Source organism: Eutrema salsugineum, unplaced genomic scaffold, assembly GCF_000478725.1.
Source record: "Eutrema salsugineum unplaced genomic scaffold, Eutsalg1_0 scaffold_18, whole genome shotgun sequence".
Lineage (NCBI taxonomy): Eukaryota > Viridiplantae > Streptophyta > Magnoliopsida > Brassicales > Brassicaceae > Eutrema > Eutrema salsugineum.
Genome location: NW_006256846.1, coordinates 2,406,023 through 2,412,022, shown reverse-complemented (window position 1 = coordinate 2,412,022; position 6,000 = coordinate 2,406,023). Strand labels below are relative to the sequence as shown.

Sequence of the window (6,000 nt, the reverse complement as noted above, 5' to 3'; positions counted from 1 at the left end):
CATGAATGACATATTAGAACTGTTTCTTAATGCTCATTGATTCATATTTCACAAATGATGATTTGGTTTGAAAGTGGATTAGTGTAGAGATTAATGCCTTCATGAGAGGATTAGTCTAGATTAGAGTTCTAAGTTGAAATGTTTGAGATCATGTGATTGCTTGTTATGTCTTTCTGTATAAGATTCAGTCTTCTTGGTTGAGAGATTGTTTGGTCACTTATTAGGCTTGATGCATTATGCTTGCTGATTGCTTGATTATATCTAATGGTTGTTAGACTTGATTAAGTGATTTGCAAAGGGATTATTGTCATGGGAATGAATTAATCTGATTAAGAAACCTAGACTAAAGAGTAGCAAGTGTTGCATTATGTTCTTAGCATCATGATTCAATATCTAAAGCACCCTAATCAATGATCACATCTAGAAGTTTAGCTTTTATCATTTGCTTAATCACCATCATCTTGTTTTGTTTGCTTGCTTAGTTCATTAATCATAGCTTGTTTGTTTCTTGTTTTATGCTTTCTTGTTGCTGGTTTCACAAAACTCATCTTTGATTACTTGACTTAAGAACCTATCACATAAACTAGTGCCTAACTACCACACATATGGATTGACACCCCTTATACTACTTTGACAAGGGCATTGATAACCCATCTAAGGCCTTAAAAACCTTAGTTATCAATTGGCGCCGTTGCCATATTGTGTGGGGATTGTTAGCATTAGTTTCTGATATAGTTTTTGAGATCAAGTTTATTTTGTTTTACTGATCACCTTTCAAGCTCTTTCTTTGTTTTCAGGTTTATGATCACAAGAAGCCAAGCCAGAAGACAAAGAGAAAGATCTGTTCACTTGGAGAGGTTAGGAATGAATCTGCAAGTTGGGAATGAGCATCAGGCTCAAGAAGCTGATCACGGTCAAAGAGCTGGTAATGGGATTGGAATTCAGGCTCAGGTCCATCAGGGACACGCTCAGGGTAACCAGAACCAAGACCGACCTCAGGTTAATCCACCACAGCCCCACCTAAACCCACCCATACGTCATCAGCCACAACCAGTCTTTGTTGGTGAGAATGACCGAGCTTATGCACACCAGTATGGAGCAGGAATCAGGCCACCTCCTGTCCAAAACAACAACTTTGAGGTGAAGGCCTCTTTGATCAATATGGTTCAGAATCAGAAGTTCCATGGCTTACCTATGGAGGATCCCTTGGAGCATCTGGATCAGTTTGACAGAGTTTGTGATCTCACTAAGATCAATGGGGTATCTGAAGACAGCTTCAAACTGAGATTGTTCCCATTCAGCCTTGGAGATAAGGCACATCAGTGGGAAAAGAACCTCCCAAGAGGATCCATCCACACATGGGAGCAATGCAAGATTGCCTTTCCATCCAAGTTCTTCTCAAGCTCAAGGACTGCAAATTTAAGGAACCAGATTTCCAGCTTCACTCAACATTCTAATGAGACCTTTGGAGAAGCTTTGGACAGGTTTAGAAGCTACACAAATAAGTGTCCACATCATGGCTTTTCAGAAGCCTCCCTCCTTAGCACTTTGTATAGAGGAGCTGTTCTTAAGATCAGGATTCAGTTGGACACAGCATCAAATGGAAATTTCTTGGAAAAAGAAATCAATGCAGCTATGGAACTTGTTCAGAACTTAGCCATGAGCCAAGACACTTATGGGGAAGATTATGATAGAAGCTATAGAGGAGAAGATTCTGGTAGACACCAAGTGCTGGAAGAGAAGTTTAAAGTGTTGAATATAAAGCTTGACAAAGCCCTAGCTGCCACTCAAAAGCCTGTACACTATGTGAGTGAGGAGAAGAGATGCTTCACAAATATCAATGAAGAGGGTCTCACTCAAGAGGAGTTGCACTTCATTGGAAATCAAAACAAGTTCAATGGTTACAACAACTTCAACAACCACCAGAACTTGTCCTATAGGAGCAACAATGTGGCCAACCCCCAAGACCAAATATACCCTCCTCAAAGCTTTGTTCAACAGAATCAGTACCAAGGTAACTCCCAAGGTCAACAGGATTTTCAGCACCCAGCGGTTCAGAATCAAGGGAATAGCTTCACAAATCAAGTCAGCCTACAGCCAAAGGCTCCACCTCCTGGTTTTGGCCCACCAACTGTTCAAAAAAGTCCTGATTTCAATGTTCTTCTCCAACAGCTCTTACTAGGACAAACAAAAGATGGTATCTGACCTGGAGACACTGGGCACTGAACTAAAGTCTATTAAAAAGAACAAGGGCATCTTCACTTCTGAACCACAAGTCTCTCTTCCTGGTAAAGCTCTTCAAAAATCAAAAGATTATTGCAATGCCATCTACTCCAATGAGGACCATTCAGCTGCTGTGCAAGAGATTGAAGACCTCCTTTATGGTCAAGTTTTTACTGAGAATGCACACACTCAAGTAGGTGAGGACACCATTATAGATGATTTCATGGGCTTCTTACATGAATTCAATGAGGACATTGAGAGCAAAAGTGTGGGGGCAGCCGGTTCAGTTCTTTCTGTTCAGCAAGGGAATGATTCAGTGTCTATTGAAACAAAGGAGCTGCCAACTGGTCAAGCAAAGCTAACAGATTGTGCCTCCACCTCTGAATCAACTCAGATGAAGCCCACCTCCCTCCCAAAGCTAGGCAACCCAGGGAAGTTCACTATCTCTTGCACTCTTGAAAACTTTAGAGTTGAGAATGCTTTGTGTGATTCAGGCTCAAGTGTGAGTATAATGTCTAAAGATATGATGGAGAAGCTAAAGGTCAAGTCTATAACGTCCTACCCTTCTTCTATCACCTTTGGTGATTCCTACTCCAAGAAACCATATGGATTTTTAGAAGACTATCCACTTCAAGTTGGTGAATGTGTAATCCCCACTGATTTTGTCATCATGAAGATGAAGAAGACCAAAGAGCTCCCCCTATTGCTTGGAACTGCATTTCTCAACACCACTGGTGCAATGATTGACTTTGACACTCAAAGAGTGGTGCTTACAAAGGTGGATAAGGATGCCTTTTACCCTGTTCAACCACCTTTAGCTGAATTTTGTGGATCAGTTGTTCAAGAGATAGAACCCCCTAAGGTACTTGAGATGAAGTATGTAGGAAGTGCTGGGATTTTAGGTGGATCCCAATCTCTCTCAGATGTGGAAATGGAAAAAGAACCTCACACCAACTCTGTTTACAAGGATGGGACTGAACAGCCATTGATCAGAGAAGAAGACATCTTGCATCTCATGGTTTCCTACACTTAGTGATCTAAGGATGATTAACACCAAAAGTGATGGCTCAGCATCAGAAGACAAGAGTATTAAACCTGATCTTTCTTCTCAAGACTTTGATCTCACTCCTTGGGTTGATGATGATGGTTCTCTGAAGTATAAGCTGGATTGCAATGGGAAGCCAGGTCTGTTTGCTGAAGCGAGGGCATGTCTCACAAGGGCCATCTTTGATAAAGACCCAGATGGTATTCAAGAGCTGGTGGACAAAGGTCTCAAGGTGGGATCTCAAGGACAAGGGTCTAATGGTTCCCAAAGGCAGCAAACCAACTCAGCTTTCTTGCTCAGGACCATTGAAGTGCTGAAGAGCATCAGTGCTCAACCTCACCCCAGCTGAAAACAGGTTTTTCAAAGTCAAACTTAGTGACTTTAAACAAAGTGCTCTTGGGAGACACCCCAAGCTCATCCTTGTATATAATCTTTTTATTCTTTTCTCTCATTTCTTTTTATGTTTTAGGATCTTTTGATGGGTTTTGTGAGTTGGTCTCAGGTTCTAGGTGATTTTTGGAGGACATAGCTCAGTGATGAATGGAATGGAGCATGTGAGAGAGCTGAGAGAAGTGTTTAAGGACTGAAAAACTTGGAGAACGCTTCAGTGCTACCTAGGTGTGCGGTTTGGATCAAGAAGAGCCCAGGCCGCAGCAGGACTCACAATTTACTCCGGCCTGGGCGTGCTACCTAGTGAAAGATGTCCAGGCCGCAGCAAAAGAAGAACAGGCCAAGAGTTCTAAGTCCCAAACTCTGCTACCTGGTTGTGCTACCTAGGAACAAGAGAAACCAAGTCGCACATACACTCTCAATTTACTCCAAGTTAGGTGTGCTAGCTGGGAAAAGAGAAACTGGGTAGCAGCAAAAAGAAGATGGCCGAGATATCTTAAGTCCAAAAATGTGCGACTTGGTCGTGCTACCTGGAAACAAAGGAAGCTAACTCGCATGAAGACTCTCAATTTACTCCAAGTTAGGTGTGCTAGCTGGGAAAAGAGAAACTAGGTAGCACCAGAAAGAGGAATGGCCGAGTTGTCTAAGTAAAAAACCCTGCGGCTTAGGTGTGCTACCTGGGAAACACAAGACCAGGCTGCAGCAAGGGAGTTCAGGCCAAGCCAAATCCATCTCCAGTGGTGTCTGGCCTCATCTGGTGCAGATACTCACTCCCATTTTGCACAAGAACCACACCAGGTATCACTCCAAACACTTGTAAATGAGCATTTAGCATTTTTCTTTATCTTTTGCATTTCATGTTTGATTTTCTCTTTCTCATGCTTTTATAACACAAGGGACTGTGTTATTTAAGTGTGGGGGAGGGGTTTTGTGTTTACTAATCATGTTTATTCTGATCTTATTTTCCTTTTCACTTTGAGTCTCATTTTGCATTCATCTAAGTGCATATAAAAACCCAAAAATGGAAAAATCTGAAAAAATTTTCACAAAACAATGCTCATGTAGTTGCATTCACATTTTAGGATTGAGTCTAGTTTGCATTTTCATATAGGTTGCATCATATGCAAATGGGAGTGATGATAGGTTCTTTCCTTGAGAGTACATCACTTTGAGAATTTGGATTAAATATGCTTGTGAAATGACTTCTGTGCTTGCAAGGCTTGAAATGGTTTGAATCTGAGAAGCAAGTTTGAATTGAACTCAACTCTAATAAGTGAAAACCTTGAACTTGACATGAAATTATCTTGTGATGCATTGTTTGAATAAGCTTGTGGATACCTATATACATATTTGAGCTAAAATCCTGTTTTTACCACCCTCTTCCTTAGCTCAAATAGCTGAGTCCACATCTGGATCAGTTTTCCTCACCTTGAACCCATCCTTCCTTCAAGCCAAATTTTTGTGTGTGATTGAAAGGCCACCTTGGATCAAACTTAGAAGAAAGTGTTAGGTTTAGAGCGACAAGGGCAAGTCTCATTGAGTGTTAAGTTCCATCATCAAGGAGCTGAGAGATTTGGTGAGAACTAAGTGTGGGGGAATACTTGTTGGTGAGTGGAAAAGGGAGAGATGAGTGAAATAAAAGGAGAATGATGAGAACTAGGGGATAGAAAAAGAAAAGAAATCAGTCTTGGAGTTTTGAGTCAAAGAAAGTGAGCTCTAGTGTTTTGAAAAGAAAAAGTCTAGCCTCTAAGTGAAAAGAAAAGAAAAGAAGCCAAAGAGCTCAAATGTTTTAAAAAGAAAGAAAAAGAGGCTAGAAGTTACAAAAGAAAGTGAAAAAGAGCTATGTAAAGTTTGAACTCCAATACTTGAGTGTGAAAATGAAAAGTGAGTCCCCTAGAGAGAGGGAATTGAGTGTGGAAAGTGAGGTTCTTGAGAGGTTGAGCAAGTGAGAAAGCTTTGAGTAGAGTGTGGGGTGGGATGAGTCCTTGCCCTTGTATGCATAGGTTGCTTTTTACCTTTAGCATTCTGCCAAAGTTTGATCATTCATAGAGAGATCCCCTTGCTGCATTGAACCCACTCAGGCGCTGATGAGACCATTTTAGTCTCATTACCTCACCCTAGCCAAACTTTGCTTGTTTGAACATTGCATCATTTGATCCACTTGGTAAAGAGCTTAATGAATGTCAAAGAGTTGAGGAATAAGAGAACTTGTGGAGATTACTGTTGAGTTGATACATCAGAGTATGGTCTTGCATTGCATATTGAGCATGAACTTGAATTCTCTTAGTGGTCACTTTTCTCTTTCAAAGGAAAAATGAGCTCCCAATGCATTCAACCTCTCT

General features: G+C 41.0%; 1 non-coding gene across 1 annotated transcript; it reads right to left on the bottom strand.

Annotated features, from left to right (window-relative positions):
* Nucleotides 1-1,416: 1,416 nt before the first annotated feature.
* Nucleotides 1,417-1,523, bottom strand: LOC112087381. The gene has a single exon (XR_002900064.1). It is a non-coding gene; the product is annotated as a small nucleolar RNA R71 (small nucleolar RNA).
* Between the last annotated feature and the right edge of the window lie 4,477 nt (nt 1,524-6,000).